This window comes from Dendrobates tinctorius, unplaced genomic scaffold, assembly GCF_039654945.1.
Source record: "Dendrobates tinctorius isolate UK_male_01 unplaced genomic scaffold, ASM3965494v1 ptg000009l, whole genome shotgun sequence".
Classification (NCBI taxonomy): Eukaryota; Metazoa; Chordata; class Amphibia; order Anura; family Dendrobatidae; genus Dendrobates; species Dendrobates tinctorius.
The window spans coordinates 26,222,270-26,239,806 of NW_027361677.1; the positions used below are offsets into that span (position 1 = coordinate 26,222,270).

A 17,537-nucleotide genomic window follows, 5' to 3' on the forward strand; every position below is an offset into this window, starting at 1 on the left:
AAGATGAGGCTCTTCCATGACTTTTCCTAGGAAGCACGCACCTTGGTCCAAATGTATTTGTTGCGGACAGCCATACACTTGGATAAAGTTTTTACAAATCGCATAGGCGGCCGACTCCGCTGTTTGGTCTCGGGTTGGGGTGACCACGGCGAACTTGGTGAAATGGTCCACCATAACGAAACAATGTTCATACCCCTGATAGGCAGGACTTATGGTCAGATAGTCCACCGTAAGAAGCTCCAGAGGGGCTGATGTTACAATAGTCTGCACCGGGGCTCGTTGCGCGGGGGGGTTTAGCGAGCTCGCACGGGCAGCAGGTTCGGCAAACTTCTTCTACAGCAGCGTGCAAGCGTGGGTGGTACACTATCTGCTGCAACCATTGTAAAGTCTTTTGAGCACCAAAATGGGGCCCCTTCTCATGGGCTTCCCAGGCCAGTTGGTTGAGATGGGCTCCGGGCACGATCACCTGCCATATCGTAGCTGACGTGGTTCGTGACATGACTTTTCGATATAAAAGTCCCTTTTTGAAGATTAGCTTTTCCCACTGGCGCAACATCAGCAACATAACTTGGCTCAAAGTCTGTCTCTGTGAGCCTGTGGGCAATTTACCGGTGGCCACCCATCGGTGCAGGAGTCCAACTTCTGTAACTTCCTGTTGCTGCTGAATCCATTTGTCGCGGGGTTGTTCCAGTATCCCTCCTAGGAGTCCCGGATGAGGCGCTTCTTGCGCGTTGACTGTAAGCGCGGCGGTGGTGAGGGCGAACGGCGTCTCTTCTGCTTCTAATTCGTCTCGATTTCTCCCTGGGGTGGTGTGTCGGATTCTGGAGAGTGCGTCGGCGTGCACGTTTTCAGCTCCCCGTATGTAGATGATCTTATAATTGAATTTGGCCATCCGAGCCACCCACCACTGCTCTAGGGCCCCCAGTTTGGCATTCTCCAAATGGGCTAACGGGTTGTTATCGGTCCGCACTACTACTTCGGAGCCCGCCAGGTACTCTGCGAATCGCTCCGTCATTGCCCACACTACCACGAGGAGCTCGAGCTTAAAGGAGCTGTAATTGTCCGGGTTGCGTTCTGAGTCATGCAGCGACCGGCTACCGTAGGCGATCACTTTCTCCCGGCCGTCCTGCACCTGTGACAACACAGCTCCTAGTCCCTGGAGGCTCCCGTAAGTATGCAGGATGACCAGTTGCGAGAAATCCGCATATGCCAATACCAGGGCGTCCGAGAGGGCAGCTTTGAGATCTTGAAACGCATCATCTTACGGTTGCTGCCAGTGGATCTTCCGTCCATTCGCCATGGCGGGAGCCCCCTTCAGCAGGTCTTGCAGGGCTCGGGCTCGGCGTGCAAGATTCTTCACGAACCGACGGTAGTAGCCGGCCAACCCCAAGAAGGCCCGCACGTCTTTCACCGTTTCGGGGGTAGGCCACCCCTGGACGGCAGCGACCTTTTCCAGGGATGGTCGGACGCCCTCCGCTGAGACGGTATGCCCCAGGTATTCGATCTGGGTGCAGAACAGGTGGGATTTCTGGGGCTTTACCTTTAACCCGTACTTCTGCAGCTGGCCGAGCCCCTCCCCCAACCGCCTCAGGTGGTCCTCGAACGTGGCGGAATAGATGATAATATCGTCCAGGTATATCGACGTGGCTTCAAAGTTGAGGTCTCCCAGACACCGCTCCATCAACCTCTGAAAGGTTTCTGGGGCGTTGGCCAGCCCAAACGACATCCGATTGACCTCGAACAGTCCCATGGGAAGGAGAAATGCCGTCTTGGCTCTGTCTTCCTCTGACATCGGCACCTGCCAGTACCCACTGGCCAGGTCTACTTTAGAGTTGAAAAGTACTTCGCATTCCCCAAGGCGGACAGAGACTCTTCTTTGCGGGGGAGTGGATACGAATTCTTGATGGTGCGGGCGTTCAACTTCCGATAATCCACGCAAAAACGCAGAGTGCCATCTTTTTTCCGAACCAGGACAATAGGGGCCGCCCAAGGGCTGTGGCTTTCTCGTATAACCCCCTTCCGGAGCATTTGGGCTAATAGAGTTTTCAATTCCTGGTATAGCTGCGGTGGTATTTGCCGATATCGCTCCCGGATGGGGGCCGCTCCTGCCGTGGGGATCCCATGCGTGATGGCCATGGTACATCCGAAGTCGTCCTCGTGGCTGGCGAAGACACTGTAAAATTGTCCGAGAAGTGTCTCTACCTGGAGAAGCTGGGCTGGCGCTAGGTCGGAAAGTTCGGCCCGCATTCTCTCCAGGATGGCTCGACCTTTCTCTTGGGCTGAGGATGGGGCAGTCTGTTGGGTCCGTACCGTTACTGCCCAGGGATCTTCGGGTTGCACCCTCAACTGGACCGCGGGGTCCGGCAGCATCTCCTCCAATGGCCTTACTAGTTTGGCCATTTCGGCCCGGGGCTTCAGGGCGATATCTTGATCTTCCAGGTTGACACAATGCACCAAGACGGTCCCTTCCCGCACTGTGGCCAGGGAACGGGCCGCCAGGGTGCAGGCGCTCTGAGTAACATGGTTCCACCTGCACCTCCATGCCCTCCAGTGGCATCGGGGCGTGGATTGGCAGAGCCACCACCGTCTGCCCTGGAGGAAGCATGAGCGGGGGGGCCGCCGGCGCGATGACCTTGCCCAGCGCCTCACCCTCCTGACACTCCTGGAGCACTCGCGCCTCCCACACCAACCGCTGGAAGACCTGCCCCTGGGCCGTGCGAGAACCCCACTGACTTAGGGTCTCCTGCGTGGAATCATTGAGTAGATTGCCGAACTCCCGCAGTATGTTCATGCCCAAGATGATCGGATGACGGTCGTTAGTCTCTCCTTGGGTTAGGACCACTCCCCGGCGGCCGAGGGATTTACCACACAATGTCATCTGAAGCCACACTACTTCAGCGACAGGTACCGGCAGTTGGTTTGCGGCCACTAGTCGTATCATGGGCCCCCACTAGGGCCTTGCCGCTTCCGGGAAATGCTGCCGGAAGTAAGCTGCCGGCATGGTCGTTACCTGCGACCCCGTATCCACTAGACACCGCACAGCACGACCCTCGACTTCGGCCCATACTATTGGGCACCTAGCGACCAGTTCTTCGGGACTTCAACCACCCCTTGTTGTGGCTTCCGGCTCCGAGCGGCGTCCCCCATGCCCGGAGCCCTCTAGTTTAATGTCCGCCAGAGTGGGTATTTCCCACTCCGCGGACACTCTCGTGCGAAGTGGCCCAGTTCTCCACACTCCTAACACCGGGGCGGTGAGGCTTGGCCACCCCGGGTATTGCGATGCCCCCCGGGCCCGGAATTGTAGCCAGGTCGGCTGGGCGTGGACTCCGTTCTCTTCTTCACTTCTGCCAGCTCGCCCCGGATACTCTTCAGTTCTTGTCTCATTTCCTCAATCCATTGAGGTTCTTCGACAACGCTTACGGAAGACTCCATGCTCCGGGCCTTCCTCACAGGAGCCGTCATCCCCTGCTCTTGCTCTCGTACCCGGGCCTGACTCCCCACTTCGGAGAAGGCTACACGTGGGTTCACTCGGACCAGTTCCCGTAATGCCTGCTTGATTAGCGGGTCCCGGAGTCCAGTCACTAGCAGGTCACGCAGGGTAATGTTGATGGGCCCTACCCCTATTCCGTCCTTCCTTTCTATGGCGGTGTCTAGCTCCTGGAGGGCGTTCATATACTGGGTGATGGTCTCCCCCTCCCCCTGCCTCCGACTGAATAACCGGGTTCTCAACTCCCCCACGTCGGTTGGATCCCCGTGGGTCTCTTCCAGGATCTGCAAGACCCTGGCGAAGGTGTTGCGACGTCCCGGGGGTCTCAACATTACCGACTTCCGGGCTTCCCCATCTAGCGGCATAAGGGCCACCTCAGCCTCTAAATCGGGAGTCATGGGGTGCCTGCGGAAAAGGCCCCGCATACGTTCTGTCCAGCTCCACAACAGTGTATCGGAGCCAGAAAACTGTGGCAAGTTACTTAGCATAGCCCGCAGGGAGATGCTGGAGCGGGGGCCCCCATCATCAGCAGCGCCCGCGGCCCCACTCTGATCAGGTGCACCGCCGTCTGCGCTCGGAGACTGCATCCTGCCGACTTTGCCAAATGTGGTACTTGCAGGTACGCAGGATGCAGGAACGAGTCGCGAGACGATTTGGTGCTTTCTTTAATAACGTTTATAGGACTAGAGGGAACTTTCCTCAGTCACGGCCTGATCAACAAAAGGGGTAACAAGGGTTGCCCTCGCAGGGGCTCTATACAATCAAACACAAACGGGGTAGAACACGACTACGTCCGGCAATAGCCGGTCACTATAGGGCCACGGTATGGCCGACTACGGGTCCTTAATTATATAGTCAACTTAGCCATCCAGATGTCCCTCGCCGTTCGGGATGGTGGTCTTTTGGCGTAGCAGTCGCTGGACCCAGTTGCTGAGGCGTTGACGAAGTCTTTGCGCGCTCCGGCGCTCTGATGACTTGGGAGCCCCACAGGCCCCGGCGGAGTTCTTGGACTAATGGGCCGCAGCCCCCGGACTGGGGCAAGTGGCAGCAATGTGGGGTGGCGAAGGGCAGGCCACCTGCGCAGCTAACGGCTGCGGCGCAGGATCTGCGGCAAGCAGAGGCTCGGCCCCTGCTGTGGACAAGAGCGGGACAGTGGTGGCCGTCGACGGCATTGCACTTGCCGCGGCCACTGGTGAGAGCAGAGCGACTGCGGGTGGCGGGGAACAGGCCGCAGGTGCGGGCTGGAGCGAGGCGGCAGCGACCGCGGGTAGGCCGCAGCCGCGGGCTGAGGTGAGGCAGCAGCGGCTGCGGGTTTAACTGGGGCCGCAGTGGCCGCGGGCTGGGGCAGGGCAGCAAGTGTCGGATGATCGTCTTGGCGCTGTCCCTCTGGAATCCTCAGTGAGCGTCCTCCCTGGCCACTGGTAAGTCGCTCTAGCTTTCAGTCGCTCCCACGGTCTCCTGCTGCCTCTGTCCCGGTCTGCTGACTCATCGTCCCGGGAATTCCCCTCTCCCTTTATACTGGTCCCTCCTCCAGCCCATCTGTCTGTCACAACGGTCCGTCCCCAAACTCTATCCCCCGGGAATAGTTTCCCCCGGAAACTAGATGACAGCTCCCTTGGTTCCGGCCCGGACACTCGATGGGGGCCGTTCCTCCCACAAATGCACTGTGAGATATGGTTTAAGCAGCTTAGGTAGGCAGCAGTGTCAGGTCCTCCGTAGCTCAGAAATGCCTTTTAAGCACCCCACCCCCCTAAAAAATTAAATAAATTTATATATAGATACAGTTGAAACCACAAGTTTCCATCCACTATATAAAAAGACACATCTGCATGTTTTTCTCAATATCTGACCTAACCTCAGAATAAATCTTTCCCTTTTTAGGTCAGTTAGGATTACCATAATTATTAATATTTGCCAAATGCCGGAATAACGAGAGAGCAAGAATGTTTTAATGCATTTTTAGTACTTACTGCAAAATCAAAATTTACATACAGTCATATGTTAAAGTTTGGGCACCCCTATTAATGTTAACCTTTTTTCTTTATAGCAAATTTGTTTTTTGCAACAGCTATTTCAGTTTCATATATCTAATAACTGATGGACTCAGTTATATTTCTGGATTCAAATGAGGTTTATTGTACTAACAGAAAATGTGCAATCTGCATTTAAACAAAATTTGACCGCTGCAAAAGTATGGGCACCTCAATATAAAAGTGACATTAATATTTCGTAGATCCTCCTTTTGCAAAAATAACAGCCTCTAGTCACTTCCTGTAGCTATTAATGAGTTCCTAAGCATGATGGAACCTCCACCAAATTTTACTGTGGGTAGCAAGTGTTTTTCTTGGAGTGCTGTGTTTTTTAGCCTCCATGCATAACGCCTTTTTGTATGACCAAACAACTCAATCTTTGTTTCATCAGTCCACAGGACCTTCTTCCAAAATGTAACTGGCTTGTCCAAATGTGCTTTTGCATACCTCAGGCGACTCTGTTTGTGGCGTGCTTGCAGAAACGGCTTTTTTCGCATCACTCTCCCATACAGCTTCTCCTTGTGCAAAGTGCGCTGTATTGTTGACCGATGCACAGTGACACCATCTGCAGCAAGATGATGCTGCCGGTCTTTGGAGGTGGTCTGTGGATTGTCCTTGACTGTTCTCACCATTCTTCTTCTCTGCCTTTCTGATATTTTTCTTGGCCTGACACTTCTGGGCTTAACAAGAACTGAACCTGTGTTCTTCCATTTCCTTACTATGTTCCTCACAGTGGAAACTGACAGGTTAAATCTCTGAGACAACTTTTTGTATCCTTCCCCTGAAAAGCTATGTTGAATAATCTTTGTTTTCAGATCATTTGAGAGTTGTTTTGAGGAGCCCATGATGCCACTCTTCATAGGAGAATCAAATAGGAGAACTACTTGCAAGTGGCCACCTTAAATACCTTTTCTCATGATTTGATACACCTGGCTATGAAGTTCAAAGCTCAATGAGGTTACAAAACCAATTTAGTGCTTCAGGAAGTCAGTAAAAAGTAGTTAGGAGTGTTCAAATCAAGAAAATGATAAGGGTGCCCATACTTTTGCATCGGTCAAATTTTGTTTAAATGCAGATTGCACATTTTCTGTTAGTAAAATAAACCTCATTTGATTCCAGAAATATAACTGAGTCCATCAGTTATTAGATATGTGAAACTGAAATAGCTGTTGCCAAAACCAAAATTGTTATAAAGAAAAAAGGTTAACATTAATAGGGGTGCCCAAACTTTTACATATGACTGTACATTTCATTAATAATTGGCACCATTGCCCTTAAACTGAATGACTTGGGTTAGACATTTGGGATCTCCTTCCACAAGCTTTTCACAATAGTTGGTCGGAATTTGGGCACATTCCCCCTAACAAAAGTGGTGTATCTGATCCAGGTTTGTAGGTCGCCTTGCTCGCATCTGCCTTTTCAGCTTTGCCCATAGATTTTCAAGAGGATTCAGAGCAGGGCTTTCTGATGGTCAATCCAAAACATTGACTTTGTTCTCGTTAAGCCATTTTGTCACCATTTCGGCAGTATGCTTCAGGTCATTGTCCATTTGGAAGACCCATTTCCACCGAGCTTTAACTTCCTGGCTGATGTGTTCAGATGTTGCTTCAGTTTTGCCACATAATCTTCTTTTCTCATGATGCCATCTATTTTTGAAGTGCACAAGTCCCTCCTGCAGCAAAACAACCCCACAACATGATGCTGCCACCCCCATGTTTCATAGTTGGGATGGTGTTCTTAGGCTTCCAAGCTTTACCCTTTTTCCTCCAAACATAATGATGGTCATTATGCCCAAAAGTTCAATTTTAGCTTCATCAGACCACAGGACACATCTCCAAAAATTAAGGTCTTTTTTCCTGTGTGCATTTGCAAACATTAATCTGGCTTTGTTATGTTTATTTTGGAGTAATGGCTTCTTCCTGGCAGAGCGGCCTTTCAGCCCATGTTGATGCAGTGCTCGTTTCACTGTGGATATTGAAACAATCTTACCAGCTTCTGCCATCATCTTCACAAGGTCTTTTGCTTTTGTCCTTGGGTTGATGTGCACATGTCGGACCAAAGCACGATCAGCTCTGGGACACAGAACCAGTCTCCTTCCTGAGCGGCATGATGGCTGGATATTCTCATCTTGTTTGTACTTGCGCATAATTGTTTGTACAGATGAACGAGGCACCTTCAGGCATCTTGAAATTGTACCCAAGGATGAGCCAGACTTGTGCCAGTCCACAATTCTCTTCCTCATATCTTGTCTGATTTCTTTAGACTTTCGTATGATGCTACACAAGGAAGCAGTGTGTTTCAGGTGTGCATTACAATACATCCACAGGTGTGTCTCTAATTAATTCAGATGTTGCCAAAAAAACTTGAAATCAGAAGCTTCCAAACATCATCATATGGGCAGTCCAGAATTGTTTAAAGGCATAGTAATCTTAGTGTATGTAAACTTCTACTTTCAACTATATATTCCAAAAAAAGAGAAAAAAGGAGTAATGGATACAAAAAGTAAATCTAAAAATACAAAATTTATTAATAAACACATGCACAGACACATAATCAATTTTCCTGTTGTGTCTCAGTTAGTGGGGGGTGTGAACGTTGTCTTACCGACTTGTTCACACTTGTGCATATCACGTATGTTTTTAATCCGTTTTTTCCTTGCCTAGCATGGTTTGAGAGACCCCACCCCTCTCTTGTGTGGCATGCACAAAAGAGCTGTCTTTCACCACAAGCCCATACTAAGAAGCGCCTGTCCGAATCCTGTTCATTTTAGACACTGTTCAGATGTTCAGGTTTTAAATACATTAGATAGGGACTGCTTCAATACGGGTTACCTTGACGCGGTGAAGCAGCTTGGTATACATTTTTTTACAAAAAAAACGTATCGACTAAATACCCTGTATTTGTTATCCAGCACTTGCTGACTACTGTCATATATTTTACTGCAAAGTATTTTTGCAAATCTGTTTTCTTGTTGTGTCTCTGTTAGTGGGTGACCTGCCATTCTGTGCCCCCTTCGGTAAGCTGCCCGCTTTTCACCTTATGTACTTTTACTATTGTGTAAGGGATTATTGTAATGGGAGTTGCTTACCGCTACTATTCATAGTGCCTCATAGCACTGAGGCAGGTTTGTTCCTCCATGTTTTAGGCCATATGCCTTTATGCTATACTATTTATCTGCACTCGGAGGTATCCTGCTTTGTACTCTAATTGCATGATGTGTGCTTTTATGATTGTGGGGCACATTTTGTCACTTTTCTTCCCTGTCCTGGTCATTCCTGTCTGCGTCTAATGATTTTCTCTGCAATTTTTGCTTTTTGATTGATTATGTGTCTGTGCATGTGTTTATTAATAAATTTTGTATTTTTTATATTTACTTTTTGTATCCATTACTCCTTTTTTCTCCTTTTTTTTTTGCATTAACTATGGAGTGGAATTTGTGATTTAATGGCGGTTTATATATTATGGTTACCGCCTTGCTGCTCTCTTAGAGTATTGGCCTTTCTTTTTTGTTACTTTCAACTATATATGTACAGTATATATATATATATATTGATTAAAACATTAGTAATTAAAAAGTTGCAAAAATCTAAGTGACATTTTGAAGAACAAAAGGTATAGAAAACTAAATGACACAAACAACATACACCATAACTGACAGCTCAGTGTATGTTTATGTGTTTGCTTTATTATATATGACCGCTTCCCTTCTAAAAAAAAAAAGTGCAAAAAATGAAGGTGTTTTTTTTTTAAAGACCGGTAATCAAAAACAAAAAAATTCCTGTAGTATTAGATTTCCTTCAGTGCCTATTATACTGCTAGGGATCTGTTATTCCCTCCTATGTTTATGTAGATTCCACCTTTAAAAGGGACCTTTCACCAGGTTAAAAGTGGGCATTTTTTGCTCTTATTTTATTCCAGCTGCTCCCCGGAGTATGCGGTTTATCATTTATTTTTTTTTTATTTGCCATACGCTTCCAGAGATATGGGCCTTTATCTTTGGCCCCACTTTTTCTGGTCTTTTTCAAAGAGGCGTGGCTCATAGGATTTTCTGGAGGCGTGTCTATAAACTCCTTTGCATAATTGCCCTATGAGCCACGCCCCTTGAAAAGACCATTAAAGAAAACACCAAATAAATCATATGGCGGATTTAAAATAAAAAATAAAGCGGAATACTCAGGGAGCATTAGGGCAAAAAACTCAAGCAAAAACTGTCCACCTTTTATCTGGTGACAGGTCCCCTTTAAGTACATCTATTTATTCTTATAGGAAACATGGCACCGACACTAATGACGTGGAATATTTGCTTTTTGATAAATCGGTTTGAAAGCCCCGGTACAAGAAGTGCGTTTTTGACAGCCGTCGTCTCTGCTCTCGTGAACCTGATAATGTTGCTGATGTGGATGTTATTCCTCCGGGATGGCGCGAGCTGGGGGAAGGGGGTACTGACTTACTTCACAGGCATTTTAATCAGTTTAATTTGATATTCAGCTTTTTCTTTTCTCTCTGCAATCAACATAACGACCCTGGCATCGAAACCATTCCCCCCGAGAGAGAGAATAGAGAGACATGTGTTCTGCTGGCCTTGTGTTGGTTACAATTAAGAGTTGACATAGTTGATGCTCGTTGTGTTTCCCTCTTTACTGGGGCTGATATCCTGAGGAGCACAAGGGCATCCGTGATCTGTGGCCTCCACCAGGTTTAACATCACTGCCTGTTAAATTACGAAAGATTTTCATTCCATCCTAATTCACTTCCTTTTACATTTTTTTTTCAAAGAGTCAGTAGATAAAAAAAAAATCAAGCTTTTTAAAGGGTTTGTCCGTGATTTTCAAATCTAAAAAATTGAAAACATAACCAAAACTGTGCCTATTACAATGAAAGAAATATTGTCGGCTCTCAAAAAACACACAATCTCTAATGGGAATATATATGGTGTCAAATACCAATCAAGAAAAAATACCCTAAGGCCCATTCAGACGTCTACTTGTGGAAGAAAAATATACCATACTCTGATCAAAAACACTTATAAAGTTTGATCCGATTATCACCAGTTTGTTCTCAGTTTCACCAAGCTTCATCAATTTCATCTTAGTTTTATTAGTTTGGTTTGAGTTTTAGCAGTTTGCTCCGAGTTTCATAGTTTCGTCCGCGTTTCACCAGTTTGGTCTGAGTTTCACTAGTTTGGTCCGAGTTTCCCCAGTTCCGCCGAGTATCATCAGTTTGGTCTGAGTTTCACCTTTCTGGTTCAAGTTTCACCTGTCTGGTTCGAGTTTCATCAGTTTGATCCGATTTTCATCAGTTTAGTCCACATTTCATCAGTTTGAATCGAGTTTCATTAGTTTGGTATGAGTTTCAACAGTTTGGTCCACGTTTTGTCCGTTATTTTCAGAATTTCTTATTTTGGTCCATGTTTCATCAGTTTGGTCCATGTTTCATCAGTTTGGTCCATGTTTCATCAGTTTGGTCCTAGTGTTGTAGTTTGGTTTGAGTTACATCAGTTTGGTCCGAGTTTCATCAGTTTGTCCTTGTTTCATCAGTTTGGTCTGAATTTCATCAGTTTGGGCCACGTTTCATAGTTTAGTCCACGTTTCATCAGTTTGGTCAGAGTTTAATTAGTTTGGTATGAGTTTCATCAGTTTGGTCCACGTTTTGTCCTTTTTTTTCGGAGTTTCACATTTTGGTCCATGTGTCATCAGTTTGGTCCGAGTTTCATCAGTTTGGTCCGAGTTTCACCAGTTTGGTCCGAGGTTCATCAGTCTGGCCTGAGTTTCACTAGTTTGGTCCGAGTTTCACCTGTTCTGCCGAGTATCATCAGTTTGGTCTGAGTTTCACCTGTTTGGATCGAGTTTCATCAGTTTGATCCGATTTTCATCAGTTTGGTTCATGTTTCATCAGTTTGGTCCATGTTTCATTAGTTTGGCCCGAGTTTCATCAGTTTGGTCCGAGTTTCAAAAGTTTGGTCTGCGTTTCATAGTTTAGTCCACATTTCATCAGCTTGGTCCGAGATTCATCAGTTTGGTCCGAGTTTCATCAGTTTGTCCATGTTTCATCAGTTTGGTGTAAAACCACAGCCGCCGGGGGGTAGCCTACTCAGCCGCTCTAGTACTCACTGCGCTGGAGGCTGCTTCATTCCTGGTACGATGCTCACTCTTCCTGGTATTCAAAGAATTGTAGTCAGAGGCCAGCATAAACTTAAACAGTACAACTTTATTTTCCTCAGGACACAGCACATCCACGATGCCTTTAGGGCGCTCAACGTGATACCAACAGTACGTCTTCATCTATAGCAGCATACTACTTCTTCTGTTACACACGGGTGGACCACACAAGCAACGGTGAACATGGCACTTCGACCCCTCTTCCTGCTACCGACTTCAGCCCACGAAGGTATCTGTCTACTCCGTTATAGTTCACCCCTTTACAGCACTATTGCTCCTGAACGTCATCATTCAGCGGCCGCTGCTGTGCCAGAGCCAGGAAGCATGGGCGATGCTGTGGACAGGTGAGAGGAGAGAGGTGGTGTGTGTGTCAGTGTGTGCATGTGTATGTATGTGTGTATGTCTGTGTGTGTCTGTGTGTGTAGGTGGAACCTGGCCCTGGAGGAGAGAAGGCAATGATACGATGGGGGCATGAAGAGAAGGCCATGATGCCTGGGGTGATGGGAGAAGGCCATGATGGGAGTGATGGAGAGAAGGCATTAATGGGAGTGATGGAGAGAAGGCATTAATGGGAGTGATGGTGAGAAGGCAGTGATGAGGTGATGGAGAAGGCAATGATGGGAGTGATGGGGGAAGGAAATGATGGGGGTGATGGAGAAGGCAATGATGGGGGTGATGGAGAAGGCAATGATGGGAGTGATGGGGTGATGGAGAAGGCCATGATGGGGTGATGGGAGAAGGCCATGATGGGGTGATGGTGAGAAGGCAATGATGGGAGAAATGGGGAGAAGGCAATGATGGGAGAAATGGGGAGAAGGCAATGATGGGGTTGATGGAGAAGGCAATGATGGGGGTGATGGGGAGAAGGCAATGATGGGAGTGATGGAGAGAAAGCAGTGATGGAGTGAAAGCAGTGATGGAGTGATGGGGAGAAGGCAGTGATGGGAGTGATGGGGAGAAGGCAATGATGGGAGTGATGGGGAGAAGGCAATGATGAGGTGATGGAGAAGGCAATGATGGGGGTGATGGAGAGGGTAATGATGGGGTGGTAGGGGAGAAGGCAATGATGGAGGTGGTGGAAAGGGCAATGATGGGGTGGTGGGGAAAAATAAATGTTAATGGGGGTGGTGGGGGAGAATGCAATGATGGTGGTGGTGGAAAGGGCAATAATGGGGATGGTGGGGGAGGAGGAAATGATGGAGGTGGTGGAATGGGAAATGATGGGAATGGGAGTGGTGGAGAAGAAAGCAAAGATAGTGGTGGGGGAGAAGGCAATGATGGAGGTGGTGAAGAGGGCAATGATAGGGTGGTGTTATGATTGGGTCACCGAGGAGGAAAGCAAGACCAAGCTAAGCCACAGAAAACCAGAGAGGTTGGTAACTAAGCGGATTGCAGACCCCTGATCCTATCCACACAACTAGCAGTAGCCGTGGAGCGTACCTACAATGATTCTAGACGTCTCGACACAGCCGGAGAACTAAATAAGCCTAAAGCAAGAAAGGGGAACTTAAACTGCCCCAGAGCAGACCCCAAAGGAATAGACAGCCCCCAAACACATATTGTCGGTGAGACAAGATGAAAACACAAACGCAGGTAGGAAAATAGGCTGAGCAAACGATGGGGCCCACACTAACTAGACAGGAAAGGAAAGACACTGTCTGCAATCACGCAAAAAACCCTGCAAAAAATGCCCAACACATCTGATAGAAAAATACTGAAGTCACTCGACTTTGCCCACTATATCAGCACTCTGGCATATTCTGAGAGCAGAGCAAAAAGAGGCTGTGAAAGCCCGTCTGCGAATCTGGGCTGCAGTAGGAACAGCGCCCCGAGTAACCCCGAGACCCTTAACCCCTATATAGGGATCTGGAATTGTAGCAAGGCCCAGGGGGTAGCTGTGTAGGGGAGCAGTGGACCAGAGCAGAGCGGTCGTCAAGGGGTTAAAACTAAAAACCCATAATCGTGGTCTGGAGGCAGGAGTCGGAGGCTGGCGGGCAACAGAGGTACAAAATCAGCAGGCAGAAGAAGGGTCTAAAGTCCGGGCCAAGGTCAGTAAAAAACCAGGAGGGCAGCAAAGGTACAAAATCAGCAGGCAGAAGAAGGGTCAGGAATCCAAGCTATGGTCAGCATCAAAAATCGGGAGAGAGGCAGAGGTACAAAAATGGCAGGCAATAGAATGGTCAGAAATCCAGGCTGAGGTGAGAGTTAACTATAGCAAATCACACAGTAGCACGCAGGGGAACCAAGAATATATACGGCGGCTTGCAAGACCAGTCCCAAGTTATTTGAGGGATCAGGTCACCCCTCACAGGCTCCCGGACTGATGATGTCATTAGGACCGCCCCCAGGACTAGGTCAGATGGAGATGCAGTAACCCCCTGATGACTGACAGAGGGGCGGAGCCTGCGCCCACCAGATGCCTGCACAGGAGCCCCTTCTCTGTCACCACCATCATCCACGGGCGAACCACTGTGCCTCCCAGTGGCCGAGGCAGGAACAGCCGTCCCAGAGTCTGACGGCGAAGTGACGGTCCGGCGCCTCCTAGTGGCCGAGACCGGATCAGCAGGCCTAGAGTCTGATGGCGACGTGACAAACCGACGCCTCCTAGTGACCGAGGCCAGAACAGCAGGCCCCGAGTCCGGCGCCTCCTAGTGGCTGAAGCCGGAACAGCAGGCCCTGAGTCTGACAGCGACATGACAGAGGCCAATCTAATAAGGGACAAAAACAAACTGGCACAAGCAGTAACATAAGGATGGAAATTCAGCACAGCCCCAGCCGGGACTGGCTGACCACACAAAACTGAATAGACAAAACCAAATCAAATGTGAACAATAGCAAAAGAACACTTTGCTTGAGCATGTAGGGACTGAGCTGGAAACTAAGACCTCAGGAGGCAGGAAAAAAATCACCAGCAGGGATAGAGGTAGTCAGCTGTCTTAAATCCATGTCAAAACTCCAGATGTCCAATCGTCCTCATTATCAGGTGGCAGGCCTCTGTTAATTAGATCAGCTCCATTACCTCCTGTAACCACCAGAGGGAGCCCGGAAAGAGAACTCGCGACCCCTCTGTCAATATAACCAGCTCCACTACCTTCACTAGTAACCAGAGGTAGGCCAGAAAGTGAATTCACAACGGGGTGGGGGAGAGGAGAATAATGGGATGCGGGGTGGGGGGAGGAGAACAATGAGGGGTGTGGGGGATTGGGATGGGAGGAAGGGGGACTTATAATGGCCTTAGGAACAGGGGGAGGTGGAGAAAGACATTATCACTTATTATGTCTAACACAGTCCGTTAGTATATAGTGTACTCACTTACTGTGTCTAACACAGTCCCTTAGTATATAGTGTACGTACTTATTATGTATAACAGTCCCCTAGCATATAGTCCACGTACTTATTATGTATAACACAGTCCCTTAGCATATATTGTACTCAGTAATTCTGTATAACACCGTCCTTTGTTACATAGTTTCCTCTTTTATTCTGTATAACACCGTCCCTTATTACGTAACATCCTCTCTAGTTATATATGGTGCGGCCCCTTATTATATAGCTTCCTCTGCTGTTATGTATAGTGCTGTCTCTTCCATAGTGTATTCTTGTTAATTTTGTTATTTACAGTGCCCTCTTTTATTACATAGTCCCCTCTCTTTTTAGATATAAAATGACTGCTGATGGAGGAGCTGGTGACCAGACTACCAGTCAATCAACTCCTCCATTAGAAAGGAAGCTTTCCCATGCTCCATCAGCCATCATTGCATTATACAGCTAACAAGACAGGACGGTATGTAATAAAAAACAGGGACCTACATAATCCAATATGTAAGGGATGGTACTGTACATAACAAGAGAGGACACTGTAAAAGGGACAGCAATATACATAATAAAGGAGACTATGTAATATATATATATATATATATATATATATATATACATGTGTGTGGCTATCTATATTTATATATAGCTTTGTCGCCATAAGAGGAAGGGGGCCCAAATACATTTCTTGCATTGGGGCCCAAAGCTGTCAGTGTCCGCCCCATAGTTTGGTTTGTTTCATCAGCTTGGCTCATGTTTCATCAGTTTGGTCCATTTCAATTATTTGCTCCAAGCTTCATCATTTTTTCGTTACTGACTAAAAAAAAATGTTTCTCCAGCTTCGCCTATCTATCAGTACATGAAAAGCATACAGCATTCAGATGACATCCCAGTGCTGTCCAGTTCTTTCAGGATTTACATTGCCAATTTTGATCCAACCCTCAAACAATATATATCTGACATGTCTCATGCTCACCACCACTCGGTCCACAAAAAGCAAATGGGACAGGCCCAATTCACTACGATAAACTCGTGATAAGCAAAGATAGAACTCATATGCGAAAAGCTGTCATCCGAAAAGCCCCGTAATCAAAACGTGACCAACATTGACGAGGGGCACTACGAATGCCAACCGCATTCTGTGCTATCAGGTCTACATGGAGTGGAGGTCGAACCAAAAATACAAATTTGTGTGAGTTGATTGGACATGGCACATTTGGGGCATGTTGCATTGCCCTTATGATGGCACCTTGACTTTTGGTAAGGGGAGTAACTTTTTGAAATTTTTTTAAATTATTTTTCTGATTGCTGCAACCAGGGTCCTAATTTATGTGAGAAAAATTGAGACTAGCGCAGGTATGATGGTGCTAAAATGGTGTCATTGAGGGGTGAACTTTTTGAATTCTCCGAATGTTGCAAGCTGTACGGTAAGACACGCTTCCGGTCTATCTTAGACATCGCTTCACGCATATTACCGAACTTTGTGCCACTTCAGTCGCCAGGTTGGCAGCCATATTAGTATTTCCCGTCATCGAGCTGTCATCTCCTACCAGCAATCAATAATACTTACTGATCACCGTCTTCATAAATCTACTTATATCATTGTTAGACATTTATAGGAAGGCCCTCGTCTTCATCTTCTGCCAATTTCCATGATCCATCTATTTCCCTGCTGCCAAATCTCTCGACCGATCGCTCCCTTCATGCCAGGCAGAAGTGCTGACATATTGGGATTTTGGGCTCATCCATTTCCTCAGCTGGGCAGGACCTGTAATTAAAGGTGTAATTTTTACTTCTGGATGAACTATTTAGTGTCGTGGACGAGGCCTCGCATCTTTATCTTCATGATCGAAAGCACAGGAAACATCTGTTCCACGGGGGCAGAGATTGATTCTCCACGAGACTGATTGGTTGGCCGGGGGAGAAGGCGCTTTCCCTCTCACTTTCTTGGGGTTTTACATTTTATATCTCCATCCCATTCAGATCAATTAGGCTGAATTGCAGTACCAGACATGACCTGTGGACAAAGGTGGCGCTGTTTTTAGTAAGAAAAGCAGCCCAGTTTTTTCAATCCTGTAAACCCCTGTGGGTATCTTTATGCACTGTACAGAAGTTTTAATGCAGCGCTGAAGGTGACGATCTTAGAATCTCAGTTCTAGGTAACAGAAAGCAAAGTTGTTGGAAATCTTGACATTATTTATAGATACAATTAAAGATGTGATTCTTTTCCATCAGTCGGAGAAGTTTTTTGACACACATGACCGCTATAATCTTATCATCATCTGGAATGTGTGATGTGAGCAGCATGGCTGGAAAGGTCAGCACCAGCGGCAGCAAAATTGGAGACTTTGCCGCTAATTGGTATACGCTGCGATGGACAGGTCAAGGTCATGCAGAGGAAGCGCTGCTTTCATGACGATGTGTGTGTGTGTATATATATATATATATATATATATATAGATAGATAGATAGATAGATACAGTATCTACAAATATAAAACTGATAAGTTGTGTTCACCTTCCACTATATGCACAAATTCAGTGACCA

At 47.4% G+C, this 17,537-nt stretch overlaps 1 long non-coding RNA gene across 1 annotated transcript in view; it reads left to right on the plus strand.

The window, feature by feature from the left end:
• Window positions 1–17,537, plus strand: part of LOC141097743 (uncharacterized) — a 180,364-nt gene that overhangs the window by 131,752 nt on the left and 31,075 nt on the right. The window contains exon 3 of the long non-coding RNA XR_012234039.1: window positions 11,738–11,904. This is a non-coding gene — a long non-coding RNA (uncharacterized lncRNA). The remainder of the gene's footprint in view (window positions 1–11,737; window positions 11,905–17,537) is intronic.